The sequence below is a fragment of the Thalassophryne amazonica genome, chromosome 5 (assembly GCF_902500255.1).
Source record: "Thalassophryne amazonica chromosome 5, fThaAma1.1, whole genome shotgun sequence".
Classification (NCBI taxonomy): domain Eukaryota; kingdom Metazoa; phylum Chordata; class Actinopteri; order Batrachoidiformes; family Batrachoididae; genus Thalassophryne; species Thalassophryne amazonica.
Genome location: NC_047107.1, coordinates 119,029,522 through 119,055,738, shown reverse-complemented (window position 1 = coordinate 119,055,738; position 26,217 = coordinate 119,029,522). Strand labels below are relative to the sequence as shown.

Here is a 26,217-nt window from a genome sequence, read left to right as displayed (position 1 = left end):
GTACGCGCTGCTGTCTGTTGCTTACATTAGTAGATGACCCACTAAGAGGTAACCTGGGTAAACATTCTCACGTGATATGTGGAGATATTAGCCAGTTAATTTCAACAAACACATAGAAGAACACCTAAATTTCACAGGAAGTGTTGAATTTTCAATGTCAAAGAAAGTGGAATCCATAAGAAATGACATATTTAAAGCTCATAATATTCGCAGTATTACAGTACCATTATATCAACTACGTGTATTTTGAGAAATGCAGTATCTCACTTTACCACTGAGCAGCTCATAAACCAGAAAGAAAAGTACAACATTACAAAAAGTTTAGTTTTAAGGTAACTAATAGGGCAGTGCAGTCTCGTTTGAACCCTGTGTGACATTGCAGGATTTGACCACTTACGGGGACAGCCGCTCCCGTTTCACAATATGTACACAGCATAACTTCACATGGATAAATGGTGTACTGTTTTTTTCACCTGCAGTCACCAAAGCAGTCGCAAAAAGTGCATTTTTTTCAGTTCCCAGTGGAGAAAGGAAGACAAGACAAATGGGAGATGTCGTGTCGGTAAGTGTTAACCTACACAGCTAACCAGAGTAGCTATATTCTCTCACCTGCAAAACTGTCTCGACATGTTTGTGCTCCAGGTCATAAACAAACCGCAACACATGTCCACTTTCCCACCACATCGTCACTTTTTCTTTGCATTTTCACTTTGTTTGAGTGTAACTTGCCCAAACACTCAGAGAAAAAGCTTTTGTCCCTAGAAGCAGAAAAATGTTGTCGTATGCATCATATTTAACCCCTTTAGCGCCCGCCCTCAAACAAGACTGTGCTCCCTAATATCTATCTGTGGTGCAAATTTGGTGAGAGTCCGTGAAGTAGTTTTGACATAATCCTTCAAAGCCTCTATAAAGTGAAATCATGATCCAGAATCCGGATCCGAGTCACCTCCAAAATTGTGGTGAAAATTTTGTCAAAATCCGTGCAGTAGTTTTGATGTAAACCTGCTAACAGACAGACAAATAAATAAACGCAGATGATTTTATTATGTCTTGGCGGACGTAATAGTGACCAAACAGGAAAACTTTCTCATCTCCCTGTTGATTTTCATTCACTTCCTCGTCCTCGGCCAAGTCCTCTAAGTCTTCCTGGAGGATCATGAGGTGTTCCCAAGCCAGCTGGGAAATATAATCACACCAGAATAGGTCTTTCCTGTGTCCGCCTCCCAGTTGGACGTGCCTGAAAGTCCTCCCTAGAGAGATGACCAGGCGGCATCCTTAACAGATACCCGATCCACCTCAGCTGGCTTCTTTTGATGTGAAGAAGCAGCAACTCTACTCAGTCCTTCCCAGATCGTCGATCTTCTCACCCTGTCCCGGTGTTTAAGCACAGATACCCGGCGGATGAATCTCATTTCTGCCACTTGCATCTGTGACTTTATTCCTCCAATCATTACCTCTGGCCCCCTGCAATGACAACAACACCGATGGATGCCTCTGATAGAAACCCACGCAGTCCTCTCTTTGGCAGGTTCTCCTAATTTTATTCCAAAACAGAGTTGATGCGTGAAAATCAACACTGAACGCCTGAAATCTCTGCACCTGCTCAGCGAAACAGACCCCAGGCACAAACGTCAAGACCGGTTTCAGACGACAGCAGAGACGGCCTCGGTCATACGTCGAAAGTTTCAGACAATTAATCTGATGATTCTTTTTCTGCTCACACGCAACTGTTGGATGTGGTGGAGTGAATTTTAAGGGTTAATCTTCCACCAGACATTTATTCATCCAAGCGTTGAATGACGACAGAAGAGATGGACGAATGGTGAGTAAAACCAAAAAAGACAAAGAGAACAAACAAGATCTGAGCTGCTGATGTGGAACTTAAATGGACGAGGCTTTGGAGTAGCTGTTACTTCATGTGTCAGGCTGCGAGGCTGCTGAACACTGACAGCGGCTGATTGGTTGAGGCCACTCCTTTACAGTTTAATGATTGTTCCGCGGTGCCATGTCCCTCTGGGGGGAAAACACTTTCTAAAGAAGAAGGAAGGCCAGTGAGCCTTGATGTCGCTTAAGTTGGCGGAAAAGAATCCATCCAACCTCGTCACTTTCTGTGTAACCCACAATGCTCTTCCTTCACCACGTTCCACCAGCCTGGCTCAGACGGCCTCAGACCGCCTCAGGCGCTCCCAGCAAGGCCATGAAGAACAAATGTTCTCAGTTCATGTTGACGATGTATTTTCCAGCCTGTCATGAGAGTCTTTGCACTTTTCTGGTGTTAGCAGAAAACTTGTTGGCACCTTGTTTTTGTCTTGTTTGGGCACAGTGTGACCCTGTGCGGTGGTGGTGGTGGTGGTGGTGGTGGGGGGGGGGGGTGTAGGTACTCTGACGAGTGCACAGAGCACTGGGTTGATGGGTCTGTCTACCCCTCTGGTTAAGATTGAAACAGTCTAGATCAAACATCATGATGCTGAGAAGACAACCCCTGAAGACCCCCAAATCTTCATCTACTTTCATCAGCGGCTTGAAATGATTTCTGTTAATTCTGTTTACTGGATTTCATCAAAAGATGGTCTTAATTTGGAGGGAATAGAGTGATGTACCTGCTGTCCAAGCTAATCGCTCTACTAGCTTCTAAAGGGGAACTCTATTTTTGCATATTTTGACAGGGATGGAGGAGTAACAGGAAGACAGAGGACAGGAAGCAGACGAACAGTAGTAGCTAGTAAGCCAGTAGTGGCCAGTATTTCTGGTATTTATATTTGCAAAGTTGTTTTTTTTGTTTTATTTTTTTTACTTTCGATACGTTGTGTGCTTCTCACTCTGTGTGCTGCAATACAATGCTGCTAGAATCTCAATTTGTCAGGGTTAGGTTTTGCTTGTGTTTGTTTTATTTAGTTATTTTACTTGATTGTTTTCTCTGTGTGTTAATTCTCTTGTTGGTCTCTTTCTTGCTTGGTCTTTCTCCGTTCCTATCTCTCTTGTTTGTCTCTTGGTGCTTGGTGGTGGACATTTTGCTCTGTTTGGCCACACCCTTGTTCTGGTGCTTTCCACACATCTGTTCCTAATCTGTAGCTCATCACCTGGGTGTATATAAGCTCCACTGGTTGCATTTTTCTCTCGCCAGATTGATGTACCTTGTGCCTTCTCTCCAGCTCTGTTTCTGTGTTTCCTCGTTCTGTCAGCCTCATTGTATTTTTGATCACCTGCCTGTTTATTTGACCACGCCCTTGTCTGATGATTTTTGTACTCTTGTTTCTCTTGGACTGCCTTACCGTGTACCAACCTCAGCTAAGTACCTCGGGAAACCGTTTTAACTGCAGAGCTTTGTGGTTGAGTCATGCATTTGTGTCCAGCCATTCCTGTCCATCACACCTGATACAATTTCCCTGATGGAGTCTTCCCAAGGGATTAATAAAGGTCTATAATCTAATCTAATTCACTTGGGACAAAAATGAATTGAATCAACATGGTATTGATTAAGAATACAAACACTGGGATGGGTCTTACACGATAAGGTGTGATCACTTATCTTAAGAAGTTTATTTGTATTTACTGAAGTAAACATACTCGCATTGACCTCCACAGGGAAACTGCCTGTGCTACCAGACACATCTAATGACATTTTTGACATGAATTGGTGTCTTTCTCATTGACACTTAAAAAGAACATTAATTAGCCAGTTAGCTTGCAAAGGTGTTTGCATTAATTTATGTCCAGAGTGAAAAGATGACCCCCAAAGCATAAAAAATATAGCCCATGTTGAAAAATGTGGGAGTTCTCCTTTAAATCAAAGTTGCATACATGGTTTTGTGTATAAACCTCAAGAAGTGGTTTGGTTTGGGGGGGGTCCCTGCATGGTTGACAAATTCTTTGTTGTGCTTTGTTATTGGTAGCAAACCAGAGCAGATGGTCACCCCACTGACACCGGTCTGCTTGAGGTTTCTTCCTATTATCAAAAAAATTTCTTTCAACTGTTGCCAATGTGTATTTGAGGTGGGGTGGGGGCATACTTTCAGTATGTCCTTTATTTTTTGGTTTGAGGTACAAACACACATTGAGCAGATGTTTTACTTTCCAATTCTGATCTTTATTCATGGATCTACCACATTTATTTCTTATTTTTAAGTTATTTATATATTATGAAAACAAGAAAAGGTGTTTTGGGCTTAACTGTGTTCAAGCGTTGACTCCACTGAGGTTTGGTACAATGACTAAACGGTTATTGTACTTTCATTTCTTTGTTCCTGAGTGACATTCCTGCTGGGATCTTGATGAGATGTCTGATGGGTTCCTGCAGCCACCGCTGAGTGAATGAAGAAATCCTGCAGGAAATTTACCTAAGCAGTCCCATGTACGTACGTGCCTCCTCACTCAACTTGACAAGCTTGCCGCTCCACATTTACTCTGACAACCATGAATATCTAACTCATGTGACAAAGTCCTCAGACAGAGTGGAGGAGAGGGGGTCAGACTGAGCCTGCGCCCTCTCAGCGTGACATCTCTTGACAGCTGCCATTTTCAGTCGTGCGCTTCGCCCTCATTGCCAACCGACCGCCAAGTCTCCATCAATTTTGGTTTCTCACTGCCTTTTGCTGCTCATGTTCCCAGAGCATATCTGCCACCACGGGAAAGCGTTGGCCTCATGTTGCATGAGATTAAGGACAAGGGCTTGAGGGCCAACTTCACCGGTGGCCGAGTTTGATCAAGACAAGGCAGAAAAATTTAAGAAAATCTCAAACTTTCATTTGGAGATGATTATGGAGCTGCATGGTTTCACGTCATGTCTGATAAATAAATATCTGTGATTCTACTGGTTAGGCAGGACTAAACGTGTATATAGTCCAAGGACTTGGTTCTAGAGGAGGTGAAAGAGCTGCATGAAAGAATGCATCCTATAGACGTGTGTTTCCACTGATATGAGGTAAAATAGAAGTATAGTGGCTAAAACACGATGAGTATACACAACCTCAGCAAATTCAGCGGAGTGAGAGAAAACATTTCGACCCATCCAAACTTGGATGAGTAATCTTTACTGCCCGTTAAGCAGATCCAGCTGTTGTTTCGGGAAGGCATTGTTTCAAAAACATCTGGATGTCAACAACCATAATCTAGAAATCAACAAAACAGACATCTTTATTTCTTTGAGGAACTGTTTGTTTTTGTTATAAAACCTCCTTCCACACTCCGTGTTTCAGAGATGATTAAGATGTTGTACTTCAAGAAAGTCAAACTTTGATATAAAAAAGTGTGTCAGACAAAACTCGGACATTTCCAGCTCAGATCATCATTCAGGCCTGTGTTTAACTTTTATTTACAAGTGGACATGACATGTAAATTATTAACAATGAAAAATGATTCATAATGATGATGAAAATGTCAAATTTGTGCATCAGTATTCTCACGTGTCTTTTCTACAATAACAAGCCATGTTGCTCCACCCTCAGAGGCAGGCTGAGAAAAACAGTTTTGACACATAGATTTCTGACCTGACAATGACGGGTTGTGCAACAACAGTCTTAAGAAAGATCTGAAGCCTTTGGCTCGCTGCTCCTGCTTTTTGGTGGGTCAGGCGAGACCTTTACTCTTGTGAAGAGCCTTGAATTGACTTATATTGTGGTTTAGTACTGTACAAATAAACTGAACATTACCATCTTTGGCCACATACTATAGTGATAAAATGTCCAAAATAACACTATGTGGACACTTAGACATATAAAGGGGTGGAGCCAGAACATTCAAAGGCTTTTTTTTTAAAACCCTGTGATAGATGTCACTTTGGGCAGTTTGGTGGCCAAGCAACTAGTGAGCTTGTTCCCAGAGAGGAAGATTTCTGTTTGAAAATGACTTCTGCCCATTCTCCATGTATGTGGAGTTGCATCAGGAAGGGCATCCGCTGTGAAACACGCCAAATCAATATCTGATCTGCTGTGGTGATCCCAGGAGAGTGGGTAGCTGAGTGGATAAGGAGTTAGTCTGCCAGCATGTAGGCCTGTTTTCGAACTCCGATCATGCTAACTGTCTGTGTCCTTGAACAAGACACTTAATCTACATTGTATCAGTCCACCCAGCTGGAAATGGGTACTGGTGTCACAGACCGAATGGCCCCCTGCTTTCACTGCGCATGCGTCATATCAGAGCATCAGCAACGATCCACCGATTATCGCCTTGTTTCTACTTAAAACTGACTACAATGATTTAAGAGGTTTTACCTTGTCATCTGATGGTTAATAATCACATTATTCCCTTTGATTGCTATGGGTGGAGAGAGTCAGACTCAGAGAGTCAGTCTCAGACATGCTGCTGTGGCAATCTGATCGCTTCCTCCATCTTTTATGATGAAAGACAGACAGAGCTTTAATTCATTTGAAAGCTTGACTCTTAGTCTTGTCTATCCAAATTGGAAGTCCCAAAAACCAGTTTTATTTGTTATTATCTATCGTCCACCTGGTCGTTACTGTGAGTTTCTCTGTGAATTTTCAGACCTTTTGTCTGACTTAGTGCTTAGCTCAGATAAGATAATTATAGTGGGCGATTTTAACATCCACACAGATGCTGAGAATGACAGCCTCAACACTGCATTTAATCTATTATTAGACTCAATTGGCTTTGCTCAAAATGTAAATGAGTCCACCCACCACTTTAATGGTATGGAAATTGAAGACTTAACAGTATTCCCTGAAAACTCCCTTCTGTCTGATCATTTCTTAATAACATTGACATTTACTCTGATGGACTACCCAGCAGTGGGGAATAAGTTTCATTACACTAGAAGTCTTTCAGAAAGCGCTGTAACTAGGTTTAAGGATATGATTCCTTCTTTATGTTCTCTAATGCCATATACCAACACAGTGCAGAGTAGCTACCTAAACTCTGTAAGTGAGATAGAGTATCTCATCAATAGTTTTACATCCTCATTGAAGACAACTTTGGCTTCTGTAGCTCCTCTGAAAAAGAGAGCTTTAAATCAGAAGTGCCTGACTCCGTGGTATAACTCACAAACTCGCAGCTTGAAGCAGATAACCTGTAAGTTGGAGAGGAAATTGTTGTGTGGGCCGGTGAAGAGGAGGTACTGCTGGCCCACCACCACCAGAGGGCGCCCTGGCTGGAGTGCGGGCTCCAGGCACCAGAGGGCGCTGCCGCCTCACAGGAGCAGCCGGGGTGACAGCTGTCACTTATCACCTACGACAGCTGTCACCAATCATCTGATCTTCAGTGGTATATCAGCAAGACGACATCTCCACCTCTTTGCCGAGATATCGCTCTACCAAGGAGGTAAAGTACTCAGCCGTTGTCTTCCTGACATTAATACTTTGTTACTTTGTGCGTTGGATAGCAGACATTTCTTCTGACGAGAGGTGGAGGTGGTTTTCCCACCATACGTGTTGCTGGGTGCAAACGCACCCACATTTAACTGTTTTTGTTCCTCGCCAGCAGTACCAGATCCGACAAGCGGAGGCAGTGCCCACCTGGGAGTTCGGGACTTGGCGGCTCCAGTATTCCCGGGGCTCGGTGGCAGAGGAAATCGTGTGGTTCCGGTTCTGCTTTGGACAGACGTCTCTTATCTTCGAGCCTGCCCACGTGACACATTTTGTGAATTGACTTCTTTGTCTACTATTGTAATCTGCTGTGTTTGTTGTGCTTATTCACAACAGTAAAGTGTTGTTATTTGACTTCCTCCATTGTCCGTTCATTAATATTAAACATATATGTAGGACTGCTTTTTTGCATTTGCGCAATATCTCTAAAATTAGAAAGGTCTCAGAGTGATGCTGAAAAACTAATTCATGCATTTATTTCCTCTAGGCTGGACTATTGTAATTCATTATTATCAGGTTGTCCTAAAAGTTCCCTGAAAAGCCTTCAGTTAATTCAAAATGCTGCAGCTAGAGTACTAACGGGGACTAGAAGGAGAGAGCATATCTCACCCATATTGGCCTCTCTTCATTGGCTTCCTGTTAATTCTAGAAAAGAATTTAAAATTCTTCTTCTTACTTATAAGGTTTTGAATAATCAGGTCCCATCTTATCTTAGGGACCTCGTAGTACCATATCACCCCAATAGAGCGCTATGTTCTCAGACTGCAGGCTTACTTGTAGTTCCTAGGGTTTGTAAGAGTAGAATGGGAGGCAGAGCCTTCAGCTTTCAGGCTCCTCTCCTGTGGAACCAGCTCCCAATTCAGATCAGAGAGACAGACACCCTCTCTACTTTTAAGATTAAGCATAAAACGTTCCTTTTTGCTAAAGCTTATAGTTAGGGCTGGATCAGGTGACCCTGAACCATCCCTTAGTTATGCTGGTATAGACTTAGACTGCTGGGGGGTTCCCATGATGCACTGAGTGTTTATTTCTCTTTTTGCTCTGTTTGCACCACTCTGCATTTAATCATTAGTGATTGATCTCTGCTCCCCTCCACAGCATGTCTTTTTCCTGGTTCTCTCCCTCAGCCCCAACCAGTCCCAGCAGAAGACTGCCCCTCCCTGAGTCTGGTTCTGCTGGAGGTTTCTTCCTGTTAAAAGGGAGTTTTTCCTTCCCACTGTTGCCAAGTGCTTGCTCACAGGGGGTCGTTTTGACCATTGGGGTTTTTCCGTAATTATTGTATGGCCTTGCCTTACAATATAAAGCACCTTGGGGCAACTGTTTGTTGTAATTTGGCGCTATATAAATAAAATTGATTTGAATTGATTTTAAATAATGCTGAATTTATTTTGAATTTTGCTGCTGACTCTCTGCATGCGCAGCGAAGGCGGGGGGTGGGGCGATTTTTAGGGAGTACCGTTTGGTCGGTGACACCGGCTTTGGCTGGGGAAGTAATTCCCAGGGGGAGTTGCAGACTGTCATCCACGTAATGGTACAGATACATACCATCACCAGCGTACCATCACCAACGGGCTTCAGGACCTATATACGACTTACGTATTCTCGTTGCAACCCCATGGGAGAGAACTTATTTTCTTATTTACAGTAGTGTTCAGAATAATAGTAGTGCTATGTGACTAAAAAGATTAATCCAGGTTTTGAGTATATTTCTTATTGTTACATGGGAAATAAGGTACCAGTAGATTCAGTAGATTCTCACAAATCCAACAAGACCAAGCATTCATGATATGCACACTCTTAAGGCTATGCAATTGGGCTATTAGTAAAAAAAAAGTAGAAAAGGGGGTGTTCACAATAATAGTGGCATCTGCTGTTGATGCTACCAACTCAAAAGTATTATGTTCAAACTGCTTTTTTAGCAATCCTGTGAATCACTAAACTAGTATTTAGTTGTATAACCACAGTTTTTCATGATTTCTTCACATCTGTGAGGCATTAATTTTGTTGGTTTGGAACCAAGATTTTGCTGGTTTACTAGTGTGCTTGGGGTCACTGTCATGTTGAAACACCCATTTCAAGGGCATGTCCTCTTCAGCATGAGGCAACATGACCTCTTCAAGTATTTTGACATATCCAAACTGATCCATGATACCTGGTATGCGATATATAGGCCCAACACCATAGTAGGAGAAACATGCCCATATCATGATGCTTGCACCACCATGCTTCACTGTCTTCACTGTGAACTGTGGCTTGAATTCAGAGTTTGGGGGTCGTCTCACAAAAAGAACAATTTTACTCTTATTAGTCCACAAAATATTCCTCCATTTCTCTTTAGGCCAGTTGATGTGTTCTTTGGCAAATTGTAACCTCTTCTGCACATCTTTTATTTAACAGAGGGACTTTGCGGGGAATTCTTGCAAATAAATTAGCTTCACACAGGCGTCTTCTAACTGTCACAGCACTTACAGGTAACTCCAGACTGTCTTTGATCATCCTGGTGCTGATCAATGGGTGAGCCTTTGCCATTCTGGTTATTCTTCTATCCATTTTGATGGTTGTTTTCCGTTTTCTTCCATGCGTCTCTTTGTTTTTTTTTTTGTCCATTTTAAAGCATTGGAGATCATTGTAGATGAACAGCCTATAATTTTTGCACCTGCGTATAAGTTTTCCCCTCTCCAATCTTTTTAATCAAACTATGCTGTTCTTCTGAACAATGTCTTGAACATCCCATTTTCCTCAGGCTTTCAAGCATGTTCAACAGGTGCTGGCTTCATCCTTAAATAGGGGACACCTGATTCACACCTGTTTGTTCCACAAAATTGATGAACTCTGACTGAATGCCACACTACTATTATTGTGAACACCCCCTTTTCTACTTTTTTTTACTAATAGCCCAATTTCATAGCCTTAAGAGTGTGCATATCATGAATGCTTGGTCTTGTTGGATTTGTGAGAATCTACTGAATCTACTGGTACCTTGTTTCCCATGTAACAATAAGAAATATACTCAAAACCTGGATTAATCTTTTTAGTCACATAGCACTACTATTATTCTGAACACTACTGTATGTTAATTTGGATTATTATATAGGCATTTTTGGTGTTAAACCTTGTGCAGATAGCAGATTGTTGAACGCCTCTTTGTCTACTTATGTAACTCAGAACCTGACAAAAAAAATTCACAAAACAAGGTCACAGTGGCTCCCCCTCCAGGACAAGTAAGACCTTGTTCTCAATCTGATCTCGAGAAATGTTTCAGTTTTTTTCCTTTATACAACAAGCAATGAAATGAACCCATATACAATCAAAAATATATGATTGAATAAATTATTCATTATGTCTAGAATTGACCAGTTTCACAAAACAATGCACCACCTCTCCTTTGGTAGAGTTATGCTAATATAGAATTGGACAGTTGATTGCACACACAGCGTGAGTAACGTAACATAAACAACTCACAGCTTCCACTCCAGTCAGTTATTTCAACATTTGTCATACTTTGATGATCTTAGCCATCATTGCTGCCCGTGATAATATGACTAATGGAGGTGCTGCCAATTCTGGTGCCATGTGCTGCCACATTCACCACACTACAGAACTACCTTGGGTCCTGGATGGCAACCACCCAGGCAAACAACTGGTCCAACCCCATGCACAAAGAAACATGCCACATTGCCAAAATGTTCCCTCAAAATACACGTGATACATCTCACTGGACTCTCACTAAGTAGCCATTCATCTGACAGTCATTCCAGCAGTACCCAAGGATCCTTCAAAGAGACAAAGTACCAGACATCGAGTCGTCACCATAGGTCATTGGTTAGCGTTGATATTTTGCAACTGTACTGTAAGACAAGTAGCACCAGGACACCAAAGACTTGGACCTTCGTTCTTCTGTAGCAATACCAGTATTGTCAAACAGCTCTGTCCAGTGACTTTATTTGCAAGAATGATAAACCTGTGTTTATAGTTTAGCACTGTGGCATACAGGTTTCCAGTTCATCACGTCTCTGCATCTCCTATTAAGATTCACTCAGTGTCTTTACACACTCCAGGATTCATACCATCTTACCCAGAGCCAGCCGAGCCACCGAACAGTTTCTTCATCTCAGACTGCTGTGTGAACTTTTAATGCAATCACCATCCACAGAGGCCAAAAAAAGTCCAGGTCAGGAAACGCGAACATAAGAGCGTTGGATAGATGGCGAGCAATCATGGGTGTATGTCCCTCCTGGCGGCAGCTTCAGCCTCCTTCTGTGTTCACCCTCTCACTCCCAAAGGCTCACTAATCTAATATTAAAGGGCTGTGACAGTAATGAGCACTGTGGATGTGCGGTCCAAGGCTGCCGGATTAAACAGGCACACTTACAGTACCAGTAAACTCAGGCCAATCTCAGCAATATTTAGCTGGACATTGAGCTGCAGCGCCTGAGCCTCCAGTCATGTTCGCTTAACACAGGACACCACTCAAGCACAGGAAGGGGAGGTGTGGGAGATGCTCCGTACCAAGATGAGACTTGAACCCAAGCCTAACATTTCCACGGGTCGCACACTTTGCTTGGCGATGAAGTCTCTGTATGGATCCAACCTCCCTGGGCAGTTTCAGCGAGCTGCTACACCTGAGTCCGACTTCATTTTCCTAACTTCAGACTTAAATAACCAACAGTAACTTTGACACTTACTTTTTATTTTAAGTTGCTTTCTCAAGCCAAGTTATACCAAAGCGAAAAACCACCTTTGAAGTTCTTATCTTGTATCCATTTGTGAAACACGCTGCAGTTTATTAGCACCAAATAATTATATATATATATATATATATACGAGGTCTCTTAGATAATAAACCGACCCTTTTATTTTTTTTTTTAACTATACGGATTTGAATGACATGCGATTACACCAATCATGCTTGAACCCTCGTGCGCATGCGTGAGTTTTTTCACACGTGTCGGTGACGTCATTTCCCTGTGGGCAGGCCTTGAGTGAGATGTGGTCCCGCCCTCTCGGCTGAATTCCTTTGTTTCACACGCTGCTCGAGACGGCGCGCGTTGCTTTATCAAAATTTTTTCTGGACCTGTGAGGAATATCCGAGTGGACACTATTCGAGAAATTAAGCTGGTTTTCTGTGAAAAGTTTAACGGCTGATGAGAGATTATGGGGTGTTTCTGTCGGTGTAAGGACTTCCCACGGAGCGGGACGTCCTGCAGCGCTTCCAGGCGCTGTCGTCGGCCTGTTTCGAGCTGAAAACATCCTAATTTAAGGCTTAATTCACCCAGGACATCGTGAGAGAACAGAGAAGATTCAGAAGAGGCCGGCATGAGGAATTTATGCGGACATTCCACTGTTTAAGGACATTTTTTTAATGAAAGACGTACGCGCAAATTCGCCGAGTTGTTTCCGTGACGACTCGGCAAATCTGTGTGCGCCGCGACAGGAAAAACACCTCCGTGTTGAAAACCATTTGTAGAATTCAGGCGGCTTTTAATGGCTTTCAACAAGTGAGTAACTGAGAAATTGTTTAACAGCTTGGGCATGTTCCAACTTGCCCGTTAAGATTTCCAACGGAGGTGGTTTTCCTGCCGCGACCCCCCGCGGTCGGGTCCAGCCCGACATGCGACTCTGCCCGCACGTTCTTTCATTACAAAATGACCGTTAACAATGGAATGTCCGAATAAACTCCTCATTGTTATGTGTCGGACGCAGCTGGGAGAACCGACCAGCGTTTGAAGGACCCAGTATGAAATAAGCAGAGCACGGTACAATGGCTAACTGAATTTAATACATAACAGTGAAAATATAATAACAAAAAGGTGCGGCCTGGCGTGGTGCGCTCCCAGCAGCGCTAACGGTCTGGAGCCAGAAGCTGTTTCGGACCCAAGGACCCCGCCGACACCCCCCAGGTGGCCGCAACAACCGAGTCTGTGAAAGAAGGAACCATTATGTGAGTCCACACTCTACACACAGAACACTTAAAGGTGTACAAACAGCAAACACTTCCTGGCTTGATTACTGATCAGCTTCCAAACCTGCAGGCATGGAACATCCAGTTCACAAAACTCCACCGCAGTGGAAGCTGATACATGACTAACAAACAGCTCAATACAATAAGGTGTGAGGGACACCACATTTACTGACTGTATAACTGTTAGTCACAAAATCTAACGTACCTCAGGAAGTGTGCTGACGAGCGTGAGACCTCACCCCCTCCTCTTTCACAGACTGTGCATCAAACCTGGACGTTCTCAGCATCCGCTGTTGATGAGATGGCTCCCAAGACGACGATCTCACCCGTCTGGTTACAAGGTCGAGTCTCTGGCAAATACACACTGTGCACTCCAGTCTTAAATGCCAACATGTTCCAATCCATCCAGATGCACCACAGCTGTGAGTCCTGACAGCCTCAGCAACACAGCCAGTCAGTCCCAAATGCACGCCACCTGGGAGGAAACCAAAAGACAAACAAACCGGCAGCCAGGCCCCCCCAGCCATATAACACTCATGCCGACTTCTTCTGAAAGTTCTCTGTTCTCTGATGACTTACTGCGTCAACAGAGCCTGAAATGTGGAAGTTTTCAACTTGAAACGGCGAGACGCTGCCGCCTCGAAGCTCAGATCGCCGTCAGGTGCCGTGGACCGTCCTTAAAGCGACACTACCAGACCAAAATCTCTCATCAGCCGTTAAAATTTTTACTGAAAACCAGCTGAATTTATTGAATGGTGTCCACTCAGTTGTGCCTTACAGTTTTGAAAATTTTTTTATCAAACAAAGCAACAGTCTCTGAGCCATTCCTAAACAATGAAAAAAATTGACGAGCGGGTGGACGACTCCTCACTCAAAGACTGCCCACAGGCGAATGACGTAACCGACAGGCGTGAAAAAACTCTCGCATGCCCACGAGGGTTCAAGCATGTCTGATGTAATCACACGTGATTCAAATCCATATGGTTTTTGAAAAAAATAATAAGGTCGGATACTTTTCTAATAGACCTTGTATATATATATATATATTTGTTGTAAACAAGAAGCATTAGCATTGGTGACCACCAGAGCCAGGCTTTGGAAATAAAACATACTCACAAATAAGCTCATTTCAACCACACCTGCTCCTGATTTCCATCATGTCTGTGATGATAAGATTGTTTCCTGCAGCTACTGTACATACCATTTTAATGTGAAGACATACAAGGTGATAGCACTGCTTGTTTTGCAGGTATAAGCGGGTGGAGAACAGGTCACTCAGTAGGATGAGCTGGACTACAATATGTTGACCAGGGTCCAGTTCCTGGTCATGCTACCTGTCTGTATCCTGGGACACCCAGTTGGAAATGGGTATCGGGAAGTAACCTGAGTCGTATTTCCATCTTGTCTGGAGGGGAGTCATAAGGCGAGTTTCCATTATCCTCCAAATTGCACTAACTGAAAATACCCTACGTGCATATAAAAAAAACAAAAACCTCAAATATCACAAAAACATTTGGCTTGAATGAGGTAGTTTTTAATGCTTATTTCAAGTCACATGACACTCAAAAACACATAAAACATTATTTGTGGACGGAGTCAGAAGATGGAAAATGTGTTACACGTTATAGAGACGACATTGCATCAATACTGTATTAAAAATAAAATGCCATTCTGTCACCATGATGATTAGAATCACAGTTCTCATGGGAGACTCGCAGCAACGAGTCATCATGAGATAACGTCACACTCCAACATTCACTGGAAATGCTGTCATTTCCCTATTTTTATTTATTAATTTTCTTCTTGGAAACTATCACCAACACTACGTGTAAATCTGGAATGGAAACTCAACTGGAGACTCTGATCTGTGGAATCCAGGGATAAGTACCGGCACCATCGGGCCCTCATGGCTGATTGGGCGTACTTTGGAGAAATGGACTCATTAATTTATCTGTCTAGTTGTCATTCACTCGCTACATTTTATAGACTTTTCCGTGGCCAAAGAAATGTCTACATTATTACTAATGACTACATGGCGTTAGTTCCAGTCCCGCTCCACTCTCTGATGCCTTCTCTTCTACACTCTGACTTTCATTTTATGCGTTTGCAGAACACCACATGAAAACAATTAAAAGTCGGAACCGGGTCCCACAGCGTGGTCGTCTTTGGCAGTGGTCCTGGTGACACGCTGCACATTCTTTGCTGCAGAAAGTCTTCACGTGCTCTCCACCCCATTTTCTAAAACCACATAAAACAAACAGCACTGTTGGCTCGGCACGCACATGTGCAGCAACAAAGATAAAAGAGATCACAGTGGGAATCAGAGGGGATTCCCGGGAGAGCGGTGGAGAGGATGAGCGCCGTTTCTGAGATGAATCTGCTGTGAAATCTCCCCCACGTAGAAAATGTGCAGGACCACGCCGTCTGCTTCGTCCTGACGTGACCAGAATGAGGTCGAGGAAGGAGGTGCCGGGGGCAGTCGCAGTGCTTTGTTACAACCAGAGGTCAGTCATTAGGAGCCCGCTCCTTCCCTCAGGTTAAATGTCTTGGAGGACAAGGAGGCTTCAAAGTGATTATGGTTGGACACGGTTATCTGTGTTGACCAGGGTCAGAAGTTAAAATACACCTGGTGACTGCCTACATGTCCCAAAATGGTGCCCCCGCCCTGAGCTCTCTCAGAGAGTCCACAGAGACTTATTTTAACAACCAGCTTTCATTTTCACTACCACCAAATTCTTGAAGGGGCAATATGGTCCTAAAAACAATATGGATGTTTCTTCATCCTCACTGCCACACTGGATGCATTAAAAAATTATTTGTAGCACATTTGTAGCATTGCAGAATTTAAAGGAAAGGCAGCAGAGGGCTGATGCACAGCTGTACACACTATACACACCACAACGGAAATGTAAATGTACACATCTGTAAGAGTGATTAGCTCCTTGACCTTTGACCAAATTAGTCCAAAATCTAATCACTATTAGAGATCTATCCAAGCAATATTCTGTTCTTTCACTGATGGCATGAAGTAGACTTTATTCATGGTTTACAATGTTGTACTTGATATCACCTTGACCACAATACGACGCCACCGTCAAACGAAAACAAACGTATAACACTATGTCAAAATGCTAAATAAAAACATAAAATTGTAGAAAATATAAAAAACATACCTCCCTGACTCATCCGATCGCTGAGGCAGAAATGAGGTCTTACTTATATATTTATGCACTTTCCAAGCTTAGTTTAACTTAAATTGGCCTTTCTTGCCTTGACTTGCCATCCTTACTTCCCACCATGGGCGTGCATCTCAAATAGATGCAACAGCGAAACCAACAAAACAAACAATAGTTCCTACCTGGGAATTTTCTAAATAAAAGTTTTAATGCCATGTAAAATATGCATAATGCAAAATAAAATCCATCCATCTGTCGCGGCTCGTCTTTAGTCTTCTCGGGATGTCTTCTTTTAGATAACACAAACTAATTGCAAGTGATATGCTAGAAAAAGGACACAACACTTTAGAATAATTCAGCCTTAAGCAAGATAAAATGCACAGAGTTTTTAAGTTTATTTAAGCCTTCGACACAGAGCTTAGACAAACTGAGTCCTCTAGAGAGACTGAATATGACAACCGCGCTCGTCTATTTATTGGAGACCCGCGGGCATCGCTCCTCCTTCAACTTTTTTATTTATTTCATTCCTAAGACATGGTTTTCTATTGGAAGCGTCCTCTAGTGAACCCTAAGCAGGTGTTAGGCCATTATTTCAATGTGACAAACGCTCCCATTAAAACATGAAGGATTTACAACTGATTTTTTTAAAAGACCTTCAGCCACAGGTGCAGCTGGCCTGAGGCCCCCCCCGCACGTGGCCTCAGCCACACGTGCAGCTGGCCTGAGGCCCCTGCACGTGGCCTGCGGGAAAGCACCTAAGAGGCCTTGGAAAGCCCCTGACAGACTGAATGACTAATAGAGCCCTTTTTTTGGGTTGAACACCTGCTAGTTCAACCAGAGGACATACAGTTCGGATCAGGACACTTGATAGTTCATCACAGTTCAAATATGGACCTAAAAATTCTTCTACAGTCCCTCCTCTGGGACTCAAAAGAGTCCCATTACTTCAACTATACTCTTGGGTTGTTTACTGACAAGACATCTTCATTTGTGCATTGCAATAATAAAAAAGAAAAACACATCACTCGACTTACTGATAACTCTGGTGCGGATATGAATATCAGTGATACTTCACACGGTAAATATATTGAAGTGCAGGTGAACCTACATACTAAGGCACAAGGTGAGCAATTAGCTGGATTATATCAACGCAAGGTGACATTCAAACATTGAGTTTTGGTGTAATTCAAGGCACTTAAAATGGCCACATAAAACAAGTTACATCAACCTCTTAATCATGGCAAAGTAAAGGCTTCACATTGACATCAGTGCAACCAATCATCTTCTGGCATCTATTGACTCACTCAACCAGAGGCTCCAACCCATTATACTTGGTTCTACATATTATTTTGTTAAAGCGTCACACATTTATTATTTAAATGCATCAAATAACCCCTACGTTACCACTATTTAGTCAACCAATCAAGAAACTATTCTAAGGTTAGCGCAGCTATGTCTAGTTAAATGATAAACACAATAAATGGTTTCCCTTCACGTCCGTCCTTAAGTCATTTGCCTTAGTCAATCATATAATGGTTTTCATTATAGGCCATTTCTCAACATTCTCCACTTTGTTTTTCTTCTTTTTCAGCTTGTTTTCTAATGCCCTTTTTGGCCAGACGCCAAATTTAGGCAATGCATGTCTCTTGAGGCATGCTATAATTTAAGAAAAAGGGGTCCCTATGGTGCATCTTTACTACTAAATCTACAAACACGCCGTGTAAGGGTCCCCTTTTTATAACTTTGCAATGTGATATCTATGTGTATGCATTTAGCTTTATCTGTGTTACGCAGATGATGGTAAGGACAGACATTTACCCAACCTTCGTTACTAACATATATCCTTCTTTGTTTTTATTTACACTCAGATTTCTGAAACCAGTCCGCAATTCAAACTCAAGAACCAAGATCATAGTCCGTGTTCAGTGCCATTACGTCAGTCCGCGCTCCTCAGCATTTACTCAGCATCTGAAGTTTTGGGAGAAGTTGGGGAACATGGGGAGGTTGGCCTTTCAGGGGTAGTGGGGGAAGGATCAGGAATTCTGGCTTTCAGACAGTCGTGCAGTTCTCTGATGGATCTTTCCAGCTCCTTGTGCTGCTTGGCCAGGTTGTACAGGGCCCCCAGAGAATTCTTGCCCACATTCAGGGTGGTGGTGGCCAGTCCTAGCTGCTCCCTTTCCATATGCTCCATCATGCTGGCTAGCATGTCCATACTAGACTGAAGACCACACAGTTGAGTATGGAGGCCCTCCTGAGCACAAGAGATGTTGGCATTGTCACGGTGTATCCTGAACAGGTATGCAGCTGTCTGACTTAGTTGTGGCATGATTTCCTCAAATAGCTCATGGGGAATGTGATTTGTGAGGGGCAGGAGCTGCTCCAAGGTTTTTGGAACAGACTCTTGTGGAAGACAAAGCTCTCGAACCAAGATTGCCATGTCCAGTGGGGTGACCATGACCAGATTAAGGTTGTGCAGTCCAGGGGACAGGAAGTACAAGGGGGAAGGCATTTCGTGTGTGGGGGGAGTATTGTTGATGTCGCACAGGCAAGTGGTTGGGACACTCTGGGCATTTAGTAGCCTGTACAAAGCTCCCCTCTGTCCTGGTGGGTGAGTTCGACTAAGGTCCACCCCTGCTGATCCTCCTCCAGAGGTACTGGGCTGATCAGAATATCTCTCCTGCCTTGGGGGTGGAAAGCTGGGGACAGGTCCTAGCAGTGAATTGGGTCTAGGATGCACTCGGGCAGTTGCTGCATATGGCCGACCTTGGCTGCCTCCCCTGGAGGGTATCGTTGCCACTGGCACATGTGACTGTCTCCATGGCATCTGCGGAAGGGGTGTGTTCCTGAGTCCAAAGGGTCCTTCAGGTGATGGTGGAGTCCTCGGGCCGACTCTTGCTGCAGGCAGATTCTGTGAAGCCGTCATCGCCAGGTGCTGGAACGATGAAGATCCTTCTGTTGCCAACTGGTTTAGCTGCTGGATGGAAGGCGGCTGTGGCGACCAATCATGTCTCGACCATCCCTCCTGTATATCCTCTTCTCCAAACAGTTCTGAGAGTCCAATCAGACTTGATAGAGGCAGATCAGGCATAGGTCCCTGATCAGGGGAGTCTGGTCTCTCAGCCATACTCCTGTGTCCTAGTAATATACATATACGTTCATTATTACAGCTCCATGTCATTCTTTCAGATATTGTCTATCCTATCCCTCATTTTTGTGGGTGCATGTGTGTGAATGTAAATGTGCGTGCATGTCTTCTTCCTCGTCTACAATATCACCAAGCACGGTCCATCCCAGTCCTCCCTATCTGGGGTATACGCCACAATATTAGGGAGCTGGGGGCTGTCGGGGAGGATAATTGGTATTTCATCCATTTCCATATATTCTGGTTCTCTGTCTGTTTCGTTTGTGCTTTCTTCTAGGGCTCGGATGGCTAACAGGGGGAGCTGTCCTACTGTGGATGAAATCAATTTATTGACCAGAAATTTTATCAAGGGAATACCACAACATATTACCAGCAAGACCGCCACCCCTGTTAGTGCCAAGATTACACCTATCTGGTATAACCAGTCTTTCCATGATATCCACCCTCTCCTTAGAGTCCCAAACAGTGAAAACAGTGGGCCAATATTCATTCCATTCCCTACAATGTATCCAGAATCGTCAGTTTCATTTCTCCCTCCTATGGAGTTACTTAACAGTTCCTGTTGCATCTCTTCAAGTGTGATTAAGAGCTCTGTCAAATTTCCGTCTTCCCCTGTACGCATGGGAATAGCTGTGCAACATTCGGTGGCTTTGATCATAATACAAACTCCTTGTTCATCAGCCATCATCATCTCGATAGCTAATCTATTTTGCATTGTCATTAGCGAGGTGGCGTGCAGTTGTTCGGTTAAGGCTCCTACTGCTGCCAATGTCCAGTTCAGGTATCTTTGCTGATTATACCACAAGTAATTAATCCACTGCACCTCCTGGAACCTAGAACGGATTTTTGGAGTAACCCCGAACAGAGCCAATGCCCATCCCCATTTATCCGCATCTTCATCTGCTTTAACTCTGCTACTGTCTATGGCTTCTAACTGTCGGGGTATCCCTTCTGGTATCCCGTTTCTTACTGTGATGTTGTAGTCTGTTTTAAACGTCATTATTCCTCTTTTCTTACGAAGTTTCTGTGGCATGGGTTGTATTGAGTTCGGCATTTCAATTACTGTTATTGCTCCTGTGAGCATCACAGGAGCACAAAGGCCTTTCCAATTCGGGGACAGCGATGACAGGAGTTTCCTTTTTTGTCCGCATATCCAAAAGATATCAGCTAAGGGTACCGTTCCCTTAGCTAAATTTGGAGTAGATACCCATGAAGCATGGGTGAGATTCAGTCCAATTACAGACCCCCCTGTGGCCGGTACTATTTGTTCACACTGTATGCCTGCTGCTGGCAGGGTGTGACAGACGGTAATGTTCCATGCTGTTTTGGCCGGTTTGTATTCTTGCTGCTTTTGCATACACTGTATGTGGTGTTTTGGCTGGGTCGTCCCTACCTGCCAATCGCTTATGTATTGTGCTACTAAGCCTTTAGCTATACAGAATGGGTGTATCATCCCTTTCTCTATTTTAATCATAGGTGGAACGGTTCCTTCTGTACTTAGGGGCACTGGACAAAGTTTACTGTCGGCAGCATATTTTTCATCACCTACTGCCATTTTCATAACACATTGTGTATAGCATTCTGCTTGGTCTGAGTTATGTTGGGGACTCCTATAACAGTTGTTGATATCAGGTAGGGGTTTAGCCTGAGGTATCACACCTTTCCGGTGACAGGCTATGCAAGGCTTTTCACTGATCTGCCTAGCCGAAAATTTCAACCATTGGTAAAATAAATTGGTCTTCAACCCTTGTGTGCGGGCTAGGTCTGTACTGGGATCCCATCTCCCTAAGTGACTGCTTGTTTCTCGGCTTCTAATTGTCCTCTTTTTCCTTGGTTTGATTTTTACCCATTTTGTGGCTTCATGTACTGTAACAGTTACGTCTTGCTTGGTTTCCCTGCATCCTCTTTTATCACAAATTACCTCTATGTTGAGTGTTCCCTCCTCTTCACATTTGATGCTAATGGCTTCGCCTAATATGTAATCCCCCAGCTTTCCCTGTATTCCTATGTTCTTGTAGGCTTTTGATTTAATGTATACCAAATTATATGTTTTTCCTGTGTTTAGAATGCCTTGTTTAGCTGCTATTGCGGCCATGGCCACGGCACAGTCCGTTGTATGTTTTGGATGTCTATTTTCTCCCATACTGACCACCAGTAGTATTGTCAATCCCTTGAATAATTCCTTAATCATTGCTCTGATGACTGTTGAGATGTGCTACTAGATGTGCTACTAAGTGAGCCGTCACTAGATGAGCTGTCACTAGGGATGTGTGGTGTATCTGTGCTTTGTCTGGGTTGTACTTCCTGCGGTTCTTCTGTCGGTAAATCTACTGAGTTGCTGTCCGAGTCTGATGTCTCCTGTGGCCTGTCTATCTGTCAGTCTGTATTTCTGTCTGTCTGTTGGCCTGCGTCTCCAGTTGTTTCTGAGTCTGCATCTGAGTCTGTCGCTGCTCTATCTGGCAGGGATCCACTACTCTCTGAAGCTGTGCGTCGTCTTTGTTCAATCAGTCTCTGTGAGCGCCTTGGCCGGTGTTCGCCTGGCTGCAGGGAGGCGTGGCCTTCCCTCGGTGCTTCTTCTGGCTGCAGGGAGGCGTGGCCGTCCCTCGGTGCTGCTGTAGGGTCTCTGGCTTCTCCTGCTTCCCCCCTTGGCCCGGCGGCTCTGCCAAGACGAGCTTGCCGAGGCCGCAGGGGCGCTGGGCCACCAACCCTACAGCAGTGGTTTAAATGAAACCAAGTGTCCTTACCGTCTACTTTGACTGCTGTACGTGAGGCAAGAATAACTTTAAAAGGACCTTCTCGGCGGGGCCTGTCCCACTTCTTTTTGAACACCTTGACGTAAACCAGATCACCAGGCTGGATGCTCTGATTTTCGAGTGGAATCTCTGCTTCTCTGTCTTCTGTAGCACCTTTGACCTGCAAAAAGATAGTTTTGTGTATTTGGGTTAACTGTCTCAGATAATTATGCCATTCGTCTTGTAGCTGCTCCAGCGATGGTCCTTCGTAGGGTCCTCTCAGGTATGGAATAGGCATCGGCCGACCTGTAAGAGCTTCAAATGGTGTCAAATGGGTTAGTCGGTTAGTTTGTGAGCGCATTGACAATAAAGCAAGCGGCAACGCATCCAGCCAGGTTAGTTTGCCATTACTGTCTGCTATGATTTTTGCTAGTTTGTTCTTTAAAATGCCATTAGCCCGTTCCACCGCCCCATTTGATTGGGGGTGATAAACACACCCAAACTTCTGTTTGATACCCAATTGTTTGAATGTTTCTTGTGTAACCTTGGCTACAAAAGCCCTACCGTTGTCAGATGAGATAGTATCTGGAATGCCAAATCTTGGAAAGACATCTCGGCACAAGAATTTGGCTACCGTTTTATGGTCTTGATTTGCAGAGGCTACTGCCTCAATCCATCGGCTGAATCTGCATATCACTACCAAAACATATCTCATTCGTTTAACTCGATTTTCAGCTCCCATGTCTATGAAATCCATCATAAGATGTCTGAATGGCCCATCAGGGACCGGAATGTGGGCTAAAGGGGCTGTGAATGATTTCCGGACATTGTACTGTGCACATACCTCACACTCATTCAACAAACGGTCCACTGTAGCTGCCATATATGTTGACCACCAGACAGCTTTTAGTTTGTTCATAATTTGGACTCGCGAACAATGATCGGGTCCGTGGGCCCAAATGATTGCATGTCGTAATAAATTGGTGGGTAACACAAAATGTCCATGACTACTGCGCCACAGCTTGTCCGCTGGCCCCTGACTGCGTGTCTCAATAGCGCCTCGTTTAACCCACATTCGTTTTTCTTCTCCACTGGCCCTACTTTGAGCCACTATCAGTGCGTCAAGTGAAACCAGTGGGGCACAATCTTGGATGGTTAGCAGGGGAAACATATTTTCTCCTTGTGCTCCTTTGCGCGCTGCGTCATCTGCTAGGTTGTTACCTTGAGCTATGATGTTATTATTCTTTTGATGACCTGCACATTTAATGATGGCTACCTCAGACGGTAATTGGAGAGCTTGTAACAGTTGGGAAATCGCTTCTCCATGAGTGACAGGGGTGCCATCTGCTCTCAGGAATCCCCTTTGTTTCCAAATGTTTGCATGTACATGACATACGCCATAAGCGTAGGCTGAGTCTGTGTAGATATTAACACGTTGATCTTTAGCTATCTGGCAAGCCATAGTTAAGGCTTTGATTTCTGCCAGTTGGGCTGAACAAGGCTGATCAATTCCTTGGGACTCCAGTAATTCAAAGGTCTCGCCATCCGTGTTTAGTTTAACAATCCTCATACCCGCATGCAATCCCGCGGCATCCCGAAAGCATGAGCCATCCACGAACAGGGTTAGATCTGCATCTATGGCGTGATTATACAAATGTTCTCTGGCTCTCAAAAATTTCTCTGTCTCTGCCACACAGTTATGTGGAGTACCATCTAACGGTGTGGTCAATTTGGTGGCGGGATTCACCGTGTGACAACGTTGTATTGTTATTTCTGGAGCGGACAACACAACTTCATATCCAGTGCGTCTAGCTTGTGTTAAGACAAAACGTTGACTGGTTAGCAGGGCATGTAACTGATGCGACGTGTACAACGTTACTGCATGTCCCATGATTATGGATGATGCTTTTTGAAATGCAGAGGCAGCTGCTGCTAGACCCTGATAGCATGGTGGCAATCCTGTTTCAATGTTGTCAAGCTTTGTACTATAATAGGCCAATGGTTGTTTTCCTTCATTTGTTTCCTGCATTAGTACAGCACAAGCATATCCAGTTTTTTCAGTAACATACAAATGGAAAGGTTTCCCATAATTTGGGTTACCTAACGCGGGAGCAGATTGCATGTCTGTTTTTAGGGCCTCAAAAGCTCCCGTTGCCTGATCTGTCCAGACGAGGAGAGCTGCATTGCTTGTTTGCCCCACTGCTCTAATCATGGCACGCAAAGGTGCAGTTTTTATAGCATAATCACAAATCCACGGCCGACTGTACCCTGCCATCCCAAGGAATGAAAGCATCTGTCCCACTGTTTGGGGTTTGGGAGCCTTGATTATAGCCTCCACTTGGCTTGGGGCTATACATCGCGTGGTCCCACACAACTGTCTTCCCAAGTATTCTACTTGTTGTTTGCAGAACTGCAATTTGTCCTTACTTACTTTATGACCTCCATCTGCCAATGCATGCAATACAATTAATGAATCTTTTTCACACTGTTCTTGAGTCTCTGATGCAATAAGGAGATCATCCATATATTGCACCAATGTACTGGGTATATCAAGGTGTTGTAAATCTTCAGCCAGGACTTTGTTAAAGATGGCTGGGGACAGGTTCAGTCCCTGAGGTAGCCGTGTATACGTTAGCTGTTGTCCCAGAAATGTGAATGCAAACAAATGTTGTGAGTCTGGGTGCACAGGCACACTGAAATAGGCTGAACACAGATCGATTACTGTGTACCATTTTGCTCCAGCAGGGATGCTTGATAGTATAGTATGCGGATCAGGTACTATAGGTGCATCCATTTCTATTATTGCATTGATAGGACGCAAATCATGTACCAGCCGATACTCTTTGGTATTGTTTTTAGGGATAGGATAGATAGGAGTATTGCATGGGGTTGCAGTTTTTATTAGAACTCCAGCTGCCATTAGTCGCTTAATTACTGGTTTTATGCCTTCAATAGCCTGAGGTTTTAATGGATACTGCCTTTGGTGAGGCAGTTTTGCTCCCGGTTTTACTTTTATTTTTACTGGTAAGGCTGTTTTTACTAGTCCTACATCCGTTTTGCTTTTGGACCACACCACTGGTGGTATTTGCTCTAACAATTTCTCTTGTTGGGCCGATAACACCATCTGTCCCTCTGGTCTAGGATTGAGCTCCACTTTTTGAGCTATAGCCTCATCATTTACTTTTAAATTAATTCGTACAAACTGCTGGTCTTTTGACAGATGTACTTGTGGACTTTCCATGTTTTGCCATTCTTCAACTTCTGAGGCTGTCTTTACCATTGGACCTAGGTCATGGGATTCGTACTTTTCAGAGACTAAAAGGGTCACATGAGGTGTGGCATTCGGCACTTGATACCATTGTTGTTCAGCTGAAGTTAGCTTGACAGAAGCTGCGGCCCCTTGGGGGCCTAAATAAATTTCTGTGGTGGTTATGTGAAACAGCCGTTGATTCATCAATGCATCCCAGCAGCATGCATAGTCAGTTTGTTCTTGTTTAGCATCGAACATCAGGGTGACATGTAAAGGTAAACTAGGTGTACATACTGCTTCATAGTGTTGTTCTGCCCAGGGCTTCCATTTTTCCCATTCCAGTTGAAGATTTGAATTTTCTGGTTGTAACTTCAGCCAGTATACCATGGGTTGCACAGGTCGGACCTTGTTTTCCATGTCCATAAGCACCATAATGTTGGCGAGTGCTTCGTCAGGAAAGTGTATTTGCAGTCCTTGGTGGGTACACACTATCTGGGTTTGTAGCTTACATAAAATGTCTCTTCCCAGCAAATTCACAGGTGTATTTTGTGAGTATAACAGGGGTGCTTCAATTGTTTTTCCTGCAATCGTTACAGGAAGTGGGCGTGTAAAAGGTATTATTTGAGTTTTCCCAGAGAA

The 26,217-nt window shown here is 43.8% G+C and overlaps 1 long non-coding RNA gene across 1 annotated transcript in view; it reads right to left on the bottom strand.

Annotated features, from left to right (window-relative positions):
• Positions 1 to 480: 480 nt before the first annotated feature.
• The window catches only part of LOC117509886, a 30,260-nt gene continuing 4,523 nt past the window's right edge, over positions 481 to 26,217 (bottom strand). Inside the window, exons 3-6 of the long non-coding RNA XR_004560580.1 lie at positions 24,667 to 24,677; positions 16,197 to 16,200; positions 3,568 to 3,577; positions 481 to 617 (exon numbers count right to left, since the gene is read on the bottom strand). This is a non-coding gene — a long non-coding RNA (uncharacterized LOC117509886). The remainder of the gene's footprint in view (positions 618 to 3,567; positions 3,578 to 16,196; positions 16,201 to 24,666; positions 24,678 to 26,217) is intronic.